General features: G+C 34.7%; 1 protein-coding gene and 1 long non-coding RNA gene across 4 annotated transcripts in view; one reads left to right on the forward strand and one right to left on the reverse strand.

Annotated features, from left to right (window-relative positions):
• The window catches only part of LOC131673788 (uncharacterized), a 131757-nt gene that overhangs the window by 11943 nt on the left and 98057 nt on the right, over positions 1 to 21757 (forward strand). The window lies entirely within an intron of this gene.
• Positions 1597 to 9915, reverse strand: LOC131673785 (uncharacterized). 3 transcript variants are annotated; one of them, XR_009302743.1, is made up of 10 exons: positions 9633 to 9915; positions 9007 to 9149; positions 5366 to 5543; positions 5080 to 5304; positions 4807 to 4995; positions 4590 to 4709; positions 4400 to 4506; positions 4104 to 4321; positions 2337 to 2559; positions 1597 to 2267 (listed from the first exon to the last, which is right to left on the reverse strand). It is a non-coding gene; the product is annotated as an uncharacterized LOC131673785 (long non-coding RNA). The 3 variants fall into 3 exon arrangements; XR_009302741.1 differs by having other exon boundaries at positions 4400 to 4709; XR_009302742.1 differs by having other exon boundaries at positions 4400 to 4709; positions 9007 to 9162.

The raw sequence follows: 21757 nt of genomic DNA on the forward strand, positions 1-21757 counted from the left end.
ATTTAACAGCTGCAAGCTTTAACAAGCCGTGGCGCCGAATCGGGACTCGCGCGTACAGACAGAAAACGTTACTATTGAATTAATTAAAAAATGACTAGCTAGTAAAATTGAACCTTAGCCGATAGAATTTGCACCCTTGTTATATTTCGACGAGAAGGCTTTTCCCGGCAGATTTTCCGCCGTAAGGCGTTGACAGTTCGTGGGCATGACTTTGTCTTTTTGCGGCAGCGATGGCAACGTAACTATTGCAATTATTAAAAAAATGAATAGCTAGTAAAATTGAACCTTAGCCGATAGAAATTGCACCCTTGTTATATTTCCACGAGAAAGCTTTTCGATGTCCACGATGGTAGCATCGTACCTTTGAATATCTCAAGTTTGCCGAATGATGCCGAATAATCTATAGTATTTGGTAAATGATTTAAATTCGAAATTTTAGACTTTATTTTAAAATTTAACGGTCAAGCTCATGTCTTCAATATAATCATTCGCATGAAACATTTCTCGCAACGTCAAAAATGAAACATTCATATCCTCTCATCTATATATTATATTGCAAACTGTTATGTTATATTTATTGTCAAATACTTCAATCTTTATGAAATTTTATTTAGAAAAAGGATGGATGAAAAATTACATGCCAAGGTATTGTATCTTAATTCACAACTATTCAGCACTTTTATATACCATTTGCAAATGTTTCACAACTATTTTCATCAAGTTTTTTCAGGGAAAGTGTAGCTAGGTACCTAATGGGATTCAGAGAAGTGAAAAACACAGATTCATTACTGTTAATGGCATATATTTATCATCTTTATATGGGTCTACTAAGTGGTGGGATAAATCTTAGAAAAAAAGGGCTATTATACAAAAAATTAGTCCATTGAGAGATACATCAAACGGTGTAAATCATCTTACAGACTTCGGTGAATATAGTATTACCCCCGTGCATTGCAAAAAGCCGTTGTGTTGGGGTCGCGTAGTACTGCGCCTCCGGCATTCATGCGTCAGATCGCTGCCGCGACCCTTGATTTACAAATTAAAATGTTAATTGCGCAACACAATGAATAGTATTGCAGACACTTTAGATGAAGAAACAAAAAATAGACTTCCTGAAGAAAATAAAACTGTTTATATGTTGAATAATGAAATTATTAGGAGTGTCAAAGGCGCAGGTAGAGTGATTGTCAAGAAAGTTGGATATTTTTTTATGGCTCTTGTCTTTATCATCATCGTCTTCCTCAACTTTAGACAGTCAATTACAGAACTAACTCTTCGCATTATCCGAAAATGTATATTTATTTTTTTATTTGCACAAGTTCTGCAAATAAATTACTATTTTATTAATAATTATTAGAAAAATATAATGGTTTATTGTAAATGTAAATTATTTTTGTCGGTAGACACTGTAAGGAAAGTAATATATTCCAGAACAAATTTCATAATCAAAAAAATTAAACTATGTATTATGAGAACAGCTAGTATTGAGTACAGCAATTTATACAAACAATCATTTGAGCGGTTTCTGCATAAATATTAGAAAAAATAAAGAACAAGTTTAACTTGTCATTTATGTATTTTATAGAGCCAATTTAGAATTTTTATATTTTTCTCATTCACTTATTTAAATCAACGTTAACACTTTTACAGCGAAAAAAGGTTAATAAACGATATTCAACATATCTCAATACTATTGATAGTCTGTAAATATTTTATTTTGGAACTATACAGATCATGTTGCTAATACTGCAATTGTATTAATCAGTAAAATTCATCCAACTTATTACACAAGGAGCAACATAAAAGTCATTAAATCATTTTACTACATCTCTTAATATACATTTGTACCATTCACCTAAAATATTTCTACCAATTTCTACTTAACATTGGAAAAAAATATTAAATTTCATTTACGCAACTTAAAATTGCCAATAATTTAGTAATAATAATGACAATTATTAACATTTTTTCGGTTATCGTCATTAATTTGATAAATTAATGTTAATATAACATAAGAGATAAAACTAGTTTGGCAGTGAAAGCTAATAATCAAATTATACACTAATGAGATCACAGAAGTTTTCTATACTTAATTGCTTCTTATACTATTTATGTTATAAGCAATTAAGTATAGCCTTTTTATCAAATTTAAAATTTCTCCCAAACTTGCGACTTAAAATCAAACGCTCCAAAATCTCTTGACCTCTGTTACACTGTTTTTTCCGTCGATTTTCTAGCTGATTTCCCAGAGTTGAACTTGTCATTTTCTACAAAAAAAAATACTTGAATTAAATAAAATACTATAAAAACAAATGGTCGATGAATTAATTACTTACCTTTTTTTTTCCTTGTTGCCCGTTGGCGTCTTACTAATGTTTTCTGGATGCTTAACTGCCAAATTTGTTGTATCTTTTAATAAAGCGTTAGACTTGTGCTTTAATGGGCTTTCTGTCAATTGTTTTGCTAGAGATGCTCGAGACTGCTCTCCGCTTTGTTCACCAAACCAGTTACAATAAAGAACGCCACTTTGATAACGGAATTGCAAATATTGTACTTTACCTGTAAAAAAGTGTATGTTACGTGACGCTTCATTGTATTATTTTTTAATTTTGTCAAATAATATTTCGGACCCGAGATTTCCGTTCGGACATAGTATAATCAGCAGTATTCGTGTGCGCGACTCGGTGGGAACGTGCGGAAGAGGCTAATTCACGCTGCGCCAGCATGCTGCGACGGCATGCTTCGGTCAGCGTGCTTAGCTAGGTAAGAAGAGCCGATACGAGAAGCGTAAACGTTTAAAGTATATGTGCGAGAGAGAGACGAAAAGCGAGGGACAAAAGATATATAACGAACCGGCGTAAACAACGAATCTATCCTTAGTCAGTCAGGAGTCAGCGCTCGACTAAGAAGCCTGCAAGAGTTTGAGAATATTACAGTAAAATTATATCGAAATACCGAGTATCGTTATTTCTAACGATTTTTTTTGCGTGAACGAAAGTCATACCAGGACTCACTTTATTTGCTATTGGAATACTATTGGAATATTATTGGATAAAGAAAATATATTGGACCAGTTGATCCGATCGGATACAAAGGAAAAGAATATATCGGACATATCACAAATCAAACGATATTTTGGACCTAGACGACAGAGTGAGTACTTTTGGGCTCTATTTTCGATAAGCTGAAATCTCTTCCTTATTGTTTTTTTTTTCTTTATTATCTCTCCCCCTCTTCGCTCTAATTCTACTAAGCATAATCAAGGTTCCCCTTTCGGTGAATCCACGTGATTGCGTACCGGGACCAAGTGTGTAAACACCGCTGACCGCGCAAATTAAAATATTTATTTTAATAAATCGCGAACCATATAGTAGCGCGATATTATTATGAGAAGTGTTATCCGACGTATTAAAATATATATATATATATATATATATATACCTATCTAACATACCGACGTAAGTTCATTTAAGTCAATCGGCGAAGCCCCCTCCCTTTTTCCTTCCCGATTACTGCCGCCTGGCTCTCGCAAGGACGAACTCCGGATATTATCGGTAAAGACGCGATCCATTCGGTGACACGGTCGGGGTACCGTACTGAAGGTCTAGTCCGCCCGAGTCGGGACCACTCGGAGCTAAAAACGGTCTAACACGTGCCCGTTTTGAAGATACATCAAAACTGGCACGTAACAGTGTATTTATGACTTATCACTGAAGTACTAGTCACTGGGGCAAATATTGGAATAGGTATTAATTCAAATAAGAACTCTAATTTATTTTTATTACTGTTATTGATAGGTGTGTTTTAGATTTTTTTTTTGACATGTTCATAAGATATTAAAGCTAAGTTATTAGAAATTTGAAAATAATTTTTATTTGAAAGTGGCTACCATATTGAACAAGTTATTAATAACTGCAGAACATCGCTTTCAATTACGACATCCAAAAGATTGGGAATTTATCAGTGTTTGTAACATTATATTTCATTCACGAAATATAATCTCATCAAAGTCAACGTTTATTCTTAATATAGTTATACTTATTTTCAGCGCAAATATTATCTAAATATTAAAATGATATAAATTCAGTTAGAAAATAAGTTACTTATATAAACATTAAACCACATGAACTGTTGACGTAATGCATACTATGGCCCAGTGTTTGGCCATACTAATAGTACACCTGCTACAACAGTGGACAAAAAGTGGTGAAAACGCCATCAGCCTTTTATTCTTGACTAATTGACTTTAAGTATAACTTCTCGTATCGTCAAAGTACAATAATACCAGATTAGTAATAACATGAAGCTCAACTACAGTGTCCTAAAATTAGAATTATCAATTTAAAATTTGTATTAATATTAGCATTAATTGCAAATGCTTTAAATTAAAGACAATTACCATCACTTGAAATACATTTATCCCATCCTGGAGGTACCTCTCTTGTAAGGGTTTTCTTACTACCAGTCTGAGGATGTGTACATTGCATATAACCTTTTGTCAAATGACTGCAAAGTAGACAGAGGGTGTTTAAATGAAAAGGATTTTATTTTAATAACATTTGTTGCCTCTCAAATTAATAAACTATTACTTAAATAAGTAAGCGACTAGTCACTGAAAACTTATTAGCATTATGGTCTAGTGAGTCAGTTTATTTCTCTCGCACAAACTACAAAGTAATTCGTAATCATCCCTTGCTTAGGAGCTAAATCTGGAATAATTGGTAATTCACATGTTGGACTTGAAGTACAATGAAATATTTATAAACTTAAGAAACGTGTAGTATTTAGTTATAATAACAAACTTACTGTATACATTTACAATTAGATCCTTCAAAAAAAAATTCAGCCAAATAAGATATGCATAAAACACGCCTGACATGTCGATGCCTACACAGTGGTTCATGCCTACAAAAATCTATATCGTACCAAGGACAATCTTTAACTTTAGTTTCTAGATAAATATGTAAATGGAGTATTCTTTGCTGTTACATGCATCTGAAAACGTGAAAATAATCATGATAAGAATAGAATCTTGTCAAATTATTTGAAGTTGTCATGTTATTATGAAATCATACTTACTGTAACATGAGTAGAAGTAGCATTCTGGCATTTTTGACTATATCATACTCGTACAAAAATTTACACTGATCTCCTTTTTCACACAAACGTCGTCACGAATGTACCCCTTAACTTTCATTGATATATATTTTGATTACACATTAACTTTGTACAGTATTTCATTTATAAAAAGCATCCAGATCATCAACAATGAATAGAGTAAAATTGTATATCGTCTTGTCATCACTAGAAAATTAATCGGATCATATAAAACTTAATTACAAACGATCTCTGAAATATAACTTACTTGAGATACATCATGCATAAACACTTGGCTTATTTTGTAGACAGCATGTGGTGACATGAATAGGACAATAACTATTTTTTCAAAAAAAAGCTTTTTCAAATTAAGCTTTTTCAAATTAAGCTTTCTTTTAGTCATAATCCAGTGACCTCTATATTCAATTAAGCAAAAAATTTCAAATCTGAAACAAATGAAAATCGTCCTTTGTTGAATCCAATTTCAATAGGTGATTCATTCAAAGTGTATTTTGTTAATTATACTATTGCCAAAGAACTTTATTGAACAAATTCATTGTTTCACTGTGTGTGTGAATATATTTTCATAAATTTTGATTATTCAATATATGTTGTTGTAGATTCTAAGTATTTTATTAATATAGTGAAAAATGGTTGTCCGTAATAAGGCAGTGTCAGCTGAAGAAATAATAGAAGCACTCATTGATTTCAATATTTATATTGAATCCAGCAATAAACTAAAAAAAAGAAAGATCCTGTTTGGCAAAAATTGTGTGATAACTTAAAAAATAAAATAAAACCTTTAAATTTGTATATAAAAGTGCAGCAAAATAGACATAATTTTCAGACTTTATATTGTAAAAGAAAAGAACTACAATTTTTCAACAAACCAGTTTGTCAAAAGAATAGTGATGAGATTTCTGAATTAAACAGTGAACAAGACGAAAGTGAAGATTTATCAAGTAAAAAGAAGAGAGGTCAGAATTTGAGATTCAAGTTTGAAATATCTCCAGAAGAATGGTTAAAAATAGAGCCAGTAAAAGGAATGTACAAAAATGGTAGGGAAAGTCAATGTTTACAAGCTGGCTGGACAGACAGTTTAGTAAGAGAAATCTGGAAAGTTGAAAAGTTGCCCTGCAGTTATAATTTTGAAAGACATACTGTAGAAAAATATAATAAATATATTGACATCATAGGCTACTGCACTATTTGTAAAGCTGATTTGAAAATTTATTATGAAGAATGGCCCATAGATGGAAAACCAATTGTGTTTCAAGTGGAAACCAAAAATTCTCATGGAATACCTCATTCCAATAAAAGACGCTTGGCTGGTCCCCAAAGGATTGCAATTAAAAAAGAACTAGAGTGCAAAAAGCTCAAACAGTGGCGACGAGAAGAGGCAATCAAGGAAATGAAGTATGGAGATCCAGAACCATCATTTTTGTATAGCCCAAGTGTGATCAGGAAAGCTAATCACGAATTCAAATATGAAAAATTAGGTCTGAAACCAGGTGAGAACTTATTTGTGTCCTTCGACAAATTAAAAAAGATGTGGAATACAATAAATATTTCAAAGGAATTGGATACGACAAATTTTTTTTGATGTATTGGTCACCTGAACAAGTAAGTGTCCGTAACGACATTCAGTTAAAATTGAGAAATCCTATGTCTCTTGATGCAACAGGATCAGTGGTTCTAAAAATCAAAAGACCTGATGGAGAATGTCATGATATTTTTCTAACCGTACTGTCAACTTTTATAAATAAACTAATTGTACCTGTTTGCCAAGTATTATCAGAAAAGAATGATACTAATTTTTTATCATTTTGGCTACTCGAGTGAAGGAAATCAGGTGCAAAAGTACCAGAATTCATTGTTACTGACATGGGTAAAGGTATACAAAACGCTGTCTGTTTGGCATTTAATGGAGTCAATTTTTCTAATTACAACGATGAGTGCTTCACATATATCTATTAAAAAAAAATTATAAGATTAATTTGAATACCCATTTAAGAACTAATGTGGCACACTTAATACATGCTGTAACTAGGTAGCCTTGCTTTGCTAAAGAGAAGCAGAAAATAAATGAATTATTTAAGCGATGTGTGGGCTACATGACGCAGATTGACAATCTACAAAATTGTTCAGAGTTTCTGGTAGCTCTCTTCATTGTATCTGGCACCAAGTACAATGATGACTATTGTCAAAAAGCTTTAGTCTATTTAATTGAAAAAATCCAAACATATGAATTGAATAATAATAAAGTTAAAGAAGAAATAAATATTTTAAATGAAAAAGAAACAGTAGATATTTTTATAGAGACTAAAAGTGGCAATGGAAAAAATAAATTAAGACTTACACATAAATATATAGAAGAATTAAAAAAGAAAAGTACTGAAAACAATTTTAACAATGACAATTCTTTAGATTTCCGGATACAATCAAATGATTATTATTATTTGCCTGGATTTCTTGACAGATTATCAAGTTTATGCTATGAGTTCCCATGCTGGACAAATGTCATGAATCACTATTTTAACAATACTGAAAACGTGGCGACTTCAGCCAGAGCTGAAAGCTACTTTAGTGATTTTAAATGTTTAAATGGCGTTTCGCAGAGAGCAGATATAGTTTTCGTAAACCATTGTCGTCAAATAAATAGTGACATGATACTAGCACGTGCTGCATTGAATGATTTGCAGCCAAATCAGTTTGCCATACCAAAGAAATGTGATAAGGATGACAATGATTTCCTTTTTGCAACAGAAAGTTGGAAAAGAAAGTCAACAGGACCAGAATTTACTGAGTTTTTTTCGGAAACAATTGACAGTACTGAATCAATTATGGAAAAGTTAGTTTATGGAAAACACGATTCAATTCTAAAAGATAAAAAGATACCTAAGGAAAGAAAAAATGCTCCCTCCTGTTCAGAATCAGTAATAGTAATAGATGATAGCAATGACTCTGATTTGCAAGCGTTCTCTGATAATGTAAAATTGACTTCATCATTTTGCAATGATAACATTGAGAATAGCAATCATGCCTCTGAAAAAGTAAATTCACTAGTATTAGATAGCAGCAAATCACAATCTACTGATTTTTATAGCGACCATAGCTACCACATACATGCAATGACAGAACCAGAAAGAAATTCAACAAATAAAACTCGTGGTAAATATTCTCGGCTGAACCAGAGTTAGATTTAATATTACAGAAGCAAAAACAAAAAAGTAGAGGTAGAAAAGTGATCCAAAATGGAAACAAACAGCATGAAAGAACAGTATATGGCAAAAAGTATAAATTTACGAATACATGTGCATTTCATATAGTCACAGAAATTATAACTTATGCTTGCTTTGAAGTGCAACTTTTCAAAGAATTCATACAGGCAAATATCAATAAAACTTGGTCTACACAAAACTTGTGCTATGCAAGTACGATTTCAAACTATGCAACAGCATCAATAACCAACACTTTATACAGTAATAGGGCTTACATACTTTATTCAATGCAAAAAGAACTAAAAAACTATGAAATAAATTGTGAAACTAACATTAATAATTTATTATGCTCTCTAATGAAAAATTACAGCTGTATTAAAGAAGAAACAGTCTGTCAAATTTGTGGAAATATATCTAATAAAAACAAATGCCTGGTTCCATTACCAAATACAAATATCATAAAAAAATATAATTATAGTAATTTAGAGGACAAACTAAATAAATATTTTGAAAGAAAAACTGTTTTTTGTGTAAATTGTAATAGCAACAATGCCTATCTATCTCATAAAATGGGTGCTTACTTATGTATCGACACTGAAGATGGATATAAAAATTTTGATGATAATGAATTGGATATAACTACGTCTTTGGATAAATTACCAATTACCCTAAATATAAACACTGATACCTTTGCTCTATATGGTGTTGCAAGATATATCCCTTCAAGCTTCAAAGGTGGTATGGGTCATTATGTTGCTTATTGCAGGAAAGTCAATGGCACTTGGAATGAAAGAAATGACTTATTGACATTTAAAAGCACAGTTACAGAATCTGAAACAAAATGCTTGCAAATGAAAATTAGTTTCTTATTTTATGCTAAATATGTATAATAATTAATTAAATATGTAGTTTCCATTATAATAAAAATAAGTAAAATAAAACTATAATATTGTATTAATTGTAAATAGATATATTAGTTCCAAATTCAATCATTCATATCTATATAGGTAAACTAGACAATATTGATTGTTTTTTTTCTCTTCAAGCTTAAATATCTTCACTTATTTGTTTAATTTTGTATCATACTAAAAATTCATGTGATTCAGTCTCATCGGATCAAATTAATAAGACTACTGAAAGATATTTATCCAACAAGGTTACGGCAACATGGCCGAAATATTCAAAATGGTAATTATTATGTTCATTACAAAAGTTCATAGATACTCGTATTGAAAAAGAAAGAGCTTCTTTAATTATTTGGAAATATTAAATTATGAAGTAATCGTTGAGAGTACAATTGCTAAAATTACTTACTACTTGATAACGTGAAAGCAATTTCAGTATGCTTTTTCACGAAAACAAATTGTTGCATGTATTTTATAACCATAGGCTCCATGGTTGAACCTTAGGGACTGCTATAGCCTCCATGGCATGGAGAAAGTGCTAATGTGATATACTTTTCGATTTTCGGGATACTCTTACATGCGAGCGGCAAGTGGTGAGCAGCAAGCGGAAAATCCGATTTGAGTGATTTGATGAAAGTTTTTCCGATATAACAGTCAAAAAACTGTCCTAGGGTCCTAAGGCGGCTGCGTCTATCTTTCTACTACTAGCGGAACTGCGGAAGCCTGATAGTCCAGTAAAATTAGACCTGAAAACAATTTTCTATAGAAGTGGATGCATTTAGTATATATGATAAATTAAGGTCGATAAAACCGATTCTGACATATTCAGAGCTCTAGGTGAAGGGGATCTATGAAAATCGAACGTTTGAAACCTATTATTGCTTATATCTCGCGAACGGTTAGACCTACGGACAAATAACACACACCAATCGAAAGAGCATAAAATTTTACATAAATTACAATGGTTTGCGCAGCTTCGATGAGCGCAAAATGTTGAAAAAAAATTAATAAAAAAATTTATTTGAATGAAATAGGAGGGGAAGGTGCGCATGGCTTGCTTGACGCTCTCCTCTACCGCCAGTTAGTCCAGGAAAAATAGGATTTGAGGCGGTTTTTCATTTCGGCAAGACGATTATTTTTTGACAGGTTGTGTGAACGGCGTACATTAAGATAACAACTATCCATAGTCTGAGAAAGTATCGGAACATTGTTAAAATGTCCATAAACTAATAAATTTTGTGACTTTTTTCGTTCTTTTCTTTATAACTTTGTTCCGTTAACATTTACAACAAAATAGTTAAATACTTTTTTGTTCGTGAATAAATTACCTACAAAACCATAGGTTGCACGTAAAAAAATATCATCAGGTAAAAAGTTATTAACTATTAACTTTTGTATTTTGAAAATCTTATAAACAATTTTTTTTTAGCGTTGTTATAAACATTGTGCCACCGCTTCTCGTTGAATGGTGTCTTTTTGTTACGAGATGATGTGTACGGAATCGCGAATCTGTAAGTTTAATAGTTTACGAGTTATCGTCTTATAAACAAATTACATACTCGTTTATTTTTTGAAGCCCAATTGTTATCCACTAATGAAAAAAAAATTTACGTTATGTCTTTCAATGCCCTCTATCGATTTCCAAAATGATTTATAAAAAAAAATCAAAATTGCGACCGTGGGAGCAAAAAAACAAAAGCGACCTTAATTGCAAAATAGATTAATAACATTTTCAGTAATTTTTTTGTAATAATTATTTTGGGTTTGGATAGCAATTCAAATAAACTTCAATTTAAAACAACGATGGCACAGATCCGTTGATAAACAAAAAAGTTACAGGAGGCAAAGTTTTTGGCTTATTGTTCAACAATTTATGCCACTAGTGGAAAAAAAAAATATCGTCATTGGCGGAATACCTCTAGTTTTTAGGGATGAAAATTTCAAGTCTATGGGAAAAAGGTAAACGGCTTAAAAAAATTTGGGAAAATCAGCCCTCGGCAATAATTTTCACGATCTATCGCGCGGCGGCGGAGTGGGGGAAGCCAACGAATACTCGACAGAAAAATTGAGTCTGGCCCTCAAAATCAGCAGCGCAATTAAAATCGCTATTTTCTCGTTAACTATTCAACATATTTTCATCATTTTTCTTTTAATTTGATACCCCGCGACGAGAGAAATCTATTCCCGCTATATAAAATGAGCAAAAGTTATAAACAATGGCATAAAATTTATTTATAAAAAAATGTCATTTTTTTTCTTCATTATTATTAACAGGAATGAACTATTATTATATAGGTAAGTAAAATCAAGCATTTTAACATTTTATTTTCAACATTTAATTGAAAGAACAAATAATCAATATAATTTACAAATAATCAATACAATTTTTTTCGGTGTAGTATACGCTCGCTTATTATAAATTTGACATTTATACGTCCGCTTATTATAAATTCTAAATATACACGCTCGCTTATTAAACATTAGAAATTTATACTCTCGGTTACTGTAAAATCAATTTTTTTTCTTTTTTTTCGAAGGAGACAAAAAAATTATAATAAATCATATATTTTTTTTTCAAGTACAAAAGTAAACTTAATTATTTATTTATATGTAAGTTAACATGTTAAACTACTTGATTCTACTTACCTATATAATAATAATTTATTCCTGTTAATAATAATGAAGAAAAAAAAATGACATTTTTTTATAAATAAATTTTATGCCATTGTTTATAACTTTTGCTCATTTTATATAGCGGGAATAGATTTCTCTCGTCGCGGGGTATCAAATTAAAAGAAAAATGATGAAAATATGTTGAATAGTTAACGAGAAAATAGCAATTTTAATTGCGCTGCTGATTTTGAGAGCCAGACTCAATTTTTCTGTCGAGTATTCGTTGGCTTCCCCCACTCCGCCGCCGCGCGATAGATCGTGAAAATTATTGCCGAGGGCTGATTTTCCCAAATTTTTTTAAGCCGTTTACCTTTTTCCCATAGACTTGAAATTTTCATCCCTAAAAACTAGAGGTATTCCGCCAATGACGATATTTTTTTTTCCACTAGTGGCATAAATTGTTGAACAATAAGCCAAAAACTTTGCCTCCTGTAACTTTTTTGTTTATCAACGGATCTGTGCCATCGTTGTTTTAAATTGAAGTTTATTTGAATTGCTATCCAAACCCAAAATAATTATTACAAAAAAATTACTGAAAATGTTATTAATCTATTTTGCAATTAAGGTCGCTTTTGTTTTTTTGCTCCCACGGTCGCAATTTTGATTTTTTTTGATAAATCATTTTGGAAATCGATAGAGGGCATTGAAAGACATAACGTAAATTTTTTTTTCATTAGTGGATAACAATTGGGCTTCAAAAAATAAACGAGTATGTAATTTGTTTATAAGACGATAACTCGTAAACTATTAAACTTACAGATTCGCGATTCCGTACACATCATCTCGTAACAAAAAGACACCATTCAACGAGAAGCGGTGGCACAATGTTTATAACAACGCTAAAAAAAATTGTTTATAAGATTTTCAAAATACAAAAGTTAATAGTTAATAACTTTTTACCTGATGATATTTTTTGACGTGCAACCTATGGTTTTGTAGGTAATTTATTCACGAACAAATAGTATTTAACTATTTTGTTGTAAATGTTAACGGAACAAAGTTATAAAGAAAAGAACGAAAAAAGTCACAAAATTTATTAGTTTATGGACATTTTAACAATGTTCCGATACTTTCTCAGACTATGGATAGTTGTTATCTTAATGTACGCCGTTCACACTACCTGTCAAAAAATAATCGTCTTGCCGAAATGAAAAACCGCGAAACGGCCTTTTTCGGCCTATTTTTCCTGGACTAAATGATGAGAACCGGTCACCCATCCAAAACATTTTTTTTTCCTATTCGCAATACATCTAGGTTTGTTTGCAATATAATATATAGATGAGAGGATATGAATGTTTCATTTTTGACGTTGCGAGAAATGTTTCATGCGAATGATTATATTGAAGACATGAGCTTGACTGTTAAGTTTTAAAATAAAGTTGTCTAAAATTTCGAATTTAAATCATTTATTAAATACTATAGATTATTCGGTATCATTCGGCAAACTTGAGATATTCAAAGGTACGATGCTACCATCGCGGACATCGAAAAGCTTTCTCGTGGAAATATAACAAGGGTGCAATTTCTATCGGCTAAGGTTCAATTTTACTAGCTATTCATTTTTTTAATAATTGCAATAGTTACGTTGCCATCGCTGCCGCAAAAAGACAAAATCATGCCCACGAACTGTCAACGCCTTACGGCGGAAAATCTGCCGGGAAAAGCCTTCTCGTCGAAATATAACAGGGGTGCAAATTCTATCGGCTAAGGTTCAATTTTACTAGCTAGTCATTTTTTAATTAATTCAATAGTAACGTTTTCTGTCTGTATGCGCGAGTCCCGATTCGGCGCCACGGCTTGTTAAAGCTTGCAGCTGTTAAATGGACAAATAATGGGAAAAATCAAAACTAAATCATTGACAATGGCTTATCTATATAAGCCCACCAATGATTAATCAATGAATTTTGTAATTTGCACCCACACAATATATTTATAATAGAATCTCAAAATGGCATAACACGCATTAATCGAAATAAAAATGGTCCAGGTATTTTTCGAGAAATAGAAATAGGCCAAACCATAATAAATTTCCCAACAAAATGAATATTTTTTTCTATATTATTTTTTTTTCTTCTTCAAGTTCGAGATCTGGCCCAGGGTCGGTCATTTCAACATTTGTTGTTGTAGAGCGAGCCTTACTTTTGGAATTCAAAAATGTCAGCCGCGCCTGCGTATTGAACGTCTGCCAATCGCTTTGATAAGCAAAAATATTAGATGTAATTTTATTAGCTCAGATTTAATTATATTCCAAAACTAAGAAGGGTGCAAATTAGACAAGCCAGGGTTGAATTTTTATACTTTTTAGATTATTTAAAAAACTCATTATTTACAAATTAATCGACGGTTTAAAAATGCCATCTGCTTTTTTTTTTTAATAATTTAGAGGGGTTCATTTACAAATAATTGTAGTTTTAGAGGGTGCAATTAATGTCCTTTCTGGTGGTATTTTTTTTTTTTCGTTTCATGGTATCCTGCAGGCTGGAGTAATGTGGGTTGGGAATACCGGCTGTGAATCTTGATCATAGTTATATAAACAATATAGATACGATAAAACTTCATATAAAAATAAATTTTTTTGTAGTGTCATCGGATTCTCATCAACTTGTTATAGCTCCGAGCTAATTTGACTTCTTACTCAATGTGCTTATCTTTGAATAAATTACTTAAATTATATAAATTATCATAAATTACTGTCACTGTAATCTGCAAAATAAATTTTATCTACAAACTGCAGCACAAATTTTATTTTTAGTGCCAAATACATTTATAGTTAAATTCTTGTCAAGGAAGAGAAGCTGTTTTTTAGAGATGAGTAATTTAATGCTATTGGCAATTAACTATTTACTTTATTTGTATTACACATTAAAGACCATTTATAAATGTATAATGTCATTGTATCAACTAAAACAATATCATTCTACTTCTTCTCTTTTCTCCTCCTATTTTTACTCACACTTGACGTTCACTATAAGTAGTAGGACAAGTAACCCAACGTCTCCGGCAATTGTTTGTCATGCTTTTCATAATTATTTATTTTTGTTTTCAAAATACGCGCCTCTTATATATTCCTACAGAACTAGCCTTTGCACGGATAGTGACGCAATAGTCTTGTGATGAATCACAATTTATGATCCTATCTCTAAAGAACCAGCCGATAGAGCCATACTGTAGTGTATGGTACCATGAGAACAAATATTATACTTGATGACACTAAATTATTTAAATTTATTCACTTAGTAGAAATCTACTATCCCCAAGTAAGACAATGCTCAAAATATTATAGATTTCATCATACTACAGTTATGTTATTAAATTAATAATAAACAAGTTGGTTATTAAATTAATAATAAACAACGCATACCAATATCAATCTAATGGATAAGGCTTACTTATGTTTTAAAAAGTATATTTATTTAGCTATGGTGTAGAAATACGGACAAAAGAGGAAGCAAAGAGATAACTGTTAAGTGAAGAAATGAGAAACATGAGAAACATGAGAAACAGTTGAGAAATGAGAAACATTTTAATTAAAAACATTGAATTCGCTTGTAGACAAACAAATCATATTAGTACATACGAGAAAAAAATTACTAAAGATTACAAAAAAACTCAAGAATTTTTAAAAAATAATAAGAATTTATTTTTCACACGATCAGATAAGGGTAATGTTTCGGTATGTTTGAATAAGGATGATTACATGAAAAATATGGAATTATTGTTGGCTGATAAAGATACATATAAAATAGTTGAAAAAAATCCGTTAAAAAATCTTTAATCAAAGGTTTATCAGATATTATCACAATTAAATGAGGAAGAATTCTTGGATCAGAGATATAATAGAATCAATCTCACACAAACTAATACATTTTTAGCGAGAGCGTATGGATTACCTAAAATACATAAAAGTGGTTGCCCACTTAGACCAGTTATTTCACTAATAAATAGCCCTACTTATTTTCTTTCAAAAGTATTAGATAAAAATCTGAGAAAATGTATTGAACCACCCAAATCATATATTAAAAATAGTTTTTCATTGATAGATAAGATTAAAAAAATATATATTCCGGATGATTATAATTTACTTTCGCTCGATGTAAGTTCTCTTTTTACGAACATTCCCTGTGATTTGGTTATCAAAAGTTTAGATAAACGTTACAATAGAATAAAATCACACTCAAAAATTCCATTCAATACAATATAATTGATATTACCAAATTCATATTTGATAATACTTATTTTTGTTTTAATAATAAAATATATAAACAGATGTTTGGTTCTCCAATGGGATCCCCAATATCGCCATTATTTGCAGATTTAGTCATGGATGACTTAGAAATTTATTGTTTGGATCAACTTAAAAAGGATTTTGACTGTGTTCCAATTTTTTATTACCGTTATGTTGACGATACAATTTTGTGTATAAAAAAAGAACATGTACAATCAGTATTAGACATTTTTAACAGCTATAACAGACATTTGAAATTCACTTATGAAATAGAACAAAACAACAGTATAAATTTTCTTGATGTAACTATCTACCGAAATCACAATTCTATTTATACTAATTGGTATCAGAAACCACTTTCGGCAGGCAGACTATTGAATTACAATTCTAATCACACTATTCAACAGAAGAAAAATATTATTTCTAATTTAGTTGATAGAGCAGTACGTTTATCAGATCCGACCTTTCATGATGTTAATATTGAACAAATAAAAAAAACATTATTACAAAATAATTATCCGATTAAATTCATAAACTCAAATATCAATCGTAGACTAAGACAACATAGATACAAACAAATCAAAGGTATTATTGAATCAGTTCACAATAATAAACAATATAATCAAGACACTATACTACCACTGCCGTTATGTGAGAATTTTTATTATAATTGTAATTCTATCTTTAAGAAATTTAAAATCACATGTGTTCCTATTTTAAGCAAAAAACTCAATAATATAATTAAACTAGGCAAGGACAAATTGTCAAAGTGGGATGAAACTGGAGTCGTTTACAAATTCAATTGTAAATCATGCCCTGCGAATTATGTGGGGGAAACAAAACGTAGTTTAAAAAAGAGAATTAAAGAACACAAAGATTCAATAGGAAAAAATAAGTTACCAGTATCTTCTCACATAGAGAATTTTCCTAACCATGAATTTGATTGGGAAAACACAGTTATTTTGGATAGAGAATCAAATTACAAAAAAAGAATTACATCTGAGATGATTAATATTAATATTAGTGATAACACGATTAACAGAAAAGAAGATGTGAAGTTTCTCAATAAACAATACTGTCGGATTGTAAATGTTGTAAAAGAGATGCGCTCTTGTCATTGAATTTTATTTGTGTGATTCGAATTGTTCGGGCATCTCCGTTTCGTGCTTGACTCTGATTGGTTGTTTAATTGCTTACTATATTGACATTTCTAGTATATAGACAGTTGTACCACTTTGAAATTCACAGTTCATTTTATATCTCTGACTTTTCGGTTTGTTTCTGAATAGTAAAAATATTTTATTAATTAACATTACTATGACTTAGGTTTTCTATAGTTGTGAGTACGAATGATTTTATTATTATTGTTGGATGTGTACTGTAGTGTTATGATCATGTCGATTTGTTTAAAAAAAAGTTTTTAATTGTTCATAATTTTTTTAATAAAGTTTTCCTGAAGAGGCCATGAATTTATGGCGAAACGTTGAAATTTCAAGAGTGTTGTTTTAATTACATGAGGGATTTTCCTTAACCATTGTTTGTATATGAGATTAATAATTGTTAAGTGTTACAATACCTGGAATCTTATCGTTGATCCAGTTAACAACTAAAATATTCTTATTTGTATTCTTAACAATAACCTCCTTTTCCGTATCATTCAAAATTTAGTCATTGAGACTTGTAGCATGATTTTTGCTATCATCCGTTTTAATCGAGTTAGTGAGCTTATTTTCCTTTATATTTTTCATATCATTTTCTTAATTTATTTTTTTCAAGATTTTTCTTAAAAACCCCTTTTGTATCTCTGAAATTTTTTACTTCAATTGCGTATTAAATTTATTTAATGAATTTGTTTCGTAACGGAGTGTCACGGTCCGGCCGTTGCTTCTTCTAACTGAATTATTATAGATCGAGCTACCAAAGAGTGACGTTGAAAGAATACCTAAGTATCTGTACGTCAAAAAGACATAACTTTAGGAATAAAAGAGAAAATGTTATTTTTCGAAAGCCAGGTATAACCCTATTATTTGTTTTGCTTTATGAGTTCATTACCCTATTACAAAACCGTAGTGGGAATAGCTCGATTGTAGCTTCTGAGAACACGAGACCGGTAAGCTTAAGAAATTTAAAGTTCTCGAGATACAGTATAATATAGATCTTATATATTAGGAAATACGACTACTCAGATACGACGTAGTGCTCTAACTAAAACAGTTTTTCTAATAGAATTATTATAGGTCGAGCGATAAGAGTATAATATCACGAGCGTACTTGTGTATCTGTAAGCGGAAATTATCTATCTGCAAGAATAAATGAGAAAATCAAAATATAATACAAATAAAATATCAAATTATGATGAAACTTGAAAGTATATTTCGCTGTGTCTCGTTTTTCTCGTTCTCCCTCAATAGACTGCCGAACAGAGAAAACTTTAGTACGAGAAGGAGAGTAAGCAGAGATATTACAGTGAAGGAGGAACGTGGCATGTTCTATACAATTTTATAGAATACACATTTTTGTATTAATTATGTTAATGATACATTATTACATTTAGTCATGCTTGTCTCTACGACTACAATACCAATCACATACTTTTACCCACATATGAACTAAATTAATCAAAGATTAAAGATTTATATCTTTGGTTGGAATTATCTTATAGGAACGAGCAGGTCCGGTTAAATGAATTTTCGACTCCGCATACTCAACAGTGTCAGAATTGATACTGTAACAGGCTGCCGTTTAGTCTATAATCTCTTGAATGTACCTTTATTAAGACTAGACGACGCCTAGTTATCTATGTGCTCGAAGCACATCAACCTACCTTGTCTCGGAGTGCGCCTGCGCAGAGTCTCTTCACTATTCCGAGCTGGGTTCCCTCAACTCACCGCTTGGCGGCGCTGTCGCCCTTACTAGTAGCGCTCGCGCGGCCGCTGCTGGAAACTAAGTTGAAGATTCCCGTCTACCGGTATCCGCGTGATCCGTGATACGCTACCGGCGAATTCGAATCGAATGTAAACAAATATAGACGCGACCTCCGGACAAAGGAAAGACTAAATAACGACTACTTGATTTAATAAAGGCTAACGTTCACTTTATTAATGCAATTTAATTACACGGGGATTTTGCCGAGAGTCTTGCGCACGCTTGCGCGAATGACAATATACGCAGATTGAGAGAGAGAGAGAGAAAACCGCGATCACCGCGAACTAACCGCTCGCACGCAACAATTGATTTCCTCGCGCACGCTGCGCGGGATCGCACGCTATTAACAACAATAAAAAGGGGAAGGTGCACCTACCGCGATAACGATGAGGATACGGGGGCCAACCGTATCCGAATAACACTGCTGAAACGCCGCTTCGCTGCTCACCGCACCGCCGCGATTACTGTTGCTGCTGTTGTTGTTGCTGCTGTCGCTACTACTGCTGTTGTTGCTGTTGCTGTTGCTTCTGCTATAGCTACTGCTGCTGCTGTTGCACCCAACGCACCACACCAAAGTTCGCTACGCTCTCGCACCACCAAAAGAAAACGCACGAAAACTTCGAACGGCTCGGGAAACGAAGGTTAGTTCGACACAGGCGGACTGAGTGACACAGTCATACTACCTGTTGAACGCTCCCCTCCCGGTCATTGCCCCTACGCGCCCTCTCTCTCTCGCGAACCGATCGCGGCTTTTCTCGATCAGCCGCTCATTAACCTCGCGCGAGTCGAACGATTTACGCTAATCGTTGCAGCCCCCTCCTAGCTTCGGACTACCGGACCGAACTACTTCACCGACCCTAAGGACAGGATTGGGAAAGGGGAGAAACTAACACAATCCATCCTCATTTACATAATGCTTTATTCGCCCATCCCGGGCCACCACTCCCCTACATCACCTGCCGGAGCCCCCTGGCGCCTTATGCCTGGGATAGCGCCAGTGCTCCGACTTGTTGGGGCACTTCGACGTCGTGGTGATCCCGGGATGGCCGCAGATATAGCAGCCCTTCTTCGGCCGCCCACTGGGGCCAGGCTCTGCCCCATGGCTCTGGCTCCCTGCTGGTGGATGGGGCGGCTGGACTGGGGCTGCTGGGGCGGCGATGAATGTAACGCCGCCCACCGTGGCGGATGTGCGCCCTCCTTGGGTGCGCACCACCACGGTAGGGTCGGAAACCGACCCGTCCACGCGGACCGTGAACTCCTGCCCGGCGCCGGGGGCCCCCGAGACTCTCTTGGCTTGAGTCTACGTCGGGGGCCTGGCCGGAGTCCTGACCGCGGCCCTATCCGTTGGTGCCGTCGGTGGTACAACCGCCGGCGGGCCCGCGGCCGCTAGGGACTCCGGTCCCCGGTCTACGCGCAGCAGGGCCTCTCCATATGCTCCCTGCCGCCGGACCACAGGAGCCCACTCCCCCAGCATCTCTTGGGCGCCGCGGAAGTCGAGGATCTCCCCCAGGTGTGCGTGCCCCGGCGCTGAAGTTCCCCGACGAACTCCCACGCGTTTTCTAATTCCTGGAGGCCCAACCTCACGTGCCTCCAGGAATTTCCAGGCCATCGCCGGCTTGCTCGACTCTGGGGTCTGCACCCCCTGGTCCGTCGTGGACTTAGACCGACAGCCCTCTTCGGATGGACCGTCGGTCTAGGTGGACGCTTTCCGGGTCTCAGGCCTCCTGGCCTGGGCCCTCATCCCTTCCCGGAGGAAGTCGTCCACCCGCTGGCGCGAGCGGCCCTCTCTGGCGGCCACCTCGACCTGGGCCCGGACAAACCTTCTGACATCGCCGATCAGCCGATCGGCGTCCGGACCCAGCCTTAGGTCGAGCAACATCTGGGTGGCCGTCTCGAAGGCCTCCTCACTCACTTCCAGCTTCCTCTCCATCTGAAAAAGAAGAAGAAAGGAGTTAAGGGATGTCTCAGGTTTAGCCCTTAACCTAACCGTCGCTGCGTCACGCTCGACGCTATTGTTTACGAGGACGTCCCGGTCCCCTGCGCTTTCCTCGCGAATATGGCCCATTTGCGGGGGTAGCTGGCAGGACCACCTTACGCACGTGCTGAGTGGTTCTACGGGGCCTGCCTCTTCCCCTTGCCGCATTGCCATCCAGGTCATCTCCACCTGGTTCCTAAGATTCGCACGCAGGGTTCTTGCGCGGCCTACCACGGCCTCGCTTAGCCGGCGTCTCGGTCAGTATCTTTGGAGCCGCCACGGATTCCTCACACTCGTTCGCGGGGGCTGCATTCGCGACGCGTTCGCATATCGGATCCTCGCTGGATTCCTCAACCTTCGCTGGCGGGTCGCCCACGCCCTCCTCTTCCTCCAACGGTGTTGAGTCCCCTCTTCCTGGCTCCTCGTCGTCCTGATCCGAGAATGGGCCGAAATAGGGCTTGAGATCCTTGGCGTGGATCAGCTCGGGCAACTCTTCCTGCTGGTTACCGAGGCGGTAGGTATTAGTCCCACATACCTCCTGAATTACATAAGGACCAGCATACTTCGGCGCCAACTTCGCCGAAACGCCCTGAGCAGCGGAAGACAAAATGCGGTTCCGCTTCCACACCCAGTCCCCAACCCTAAAATCGGCCTGGCGTCTCCTCCGGTTGTAGTAGACCGCCTGACGGTCCGCCTCCTCCCTGGACTTAGAGCCAGCGCGTTCCCATAAATTGGG

The sequence above is a fragment of the Phymastichus coffea genome, unplaced genomic scaffold (assembly GCF_024137745.1).
Source record: "Phymastichus coffea isolate CEN01 unplaced genomic scaffold, Cenicafe_Pcof_1.1 PCOF00196, whole genome shotgun sequence".
NCBI classification, from domain to species: Eukaryota; Metazoa; Arthropoda; class Insecta; order Hymenoptera; family Eulophidae; genus Phymastichus; species Phymastichus coffea.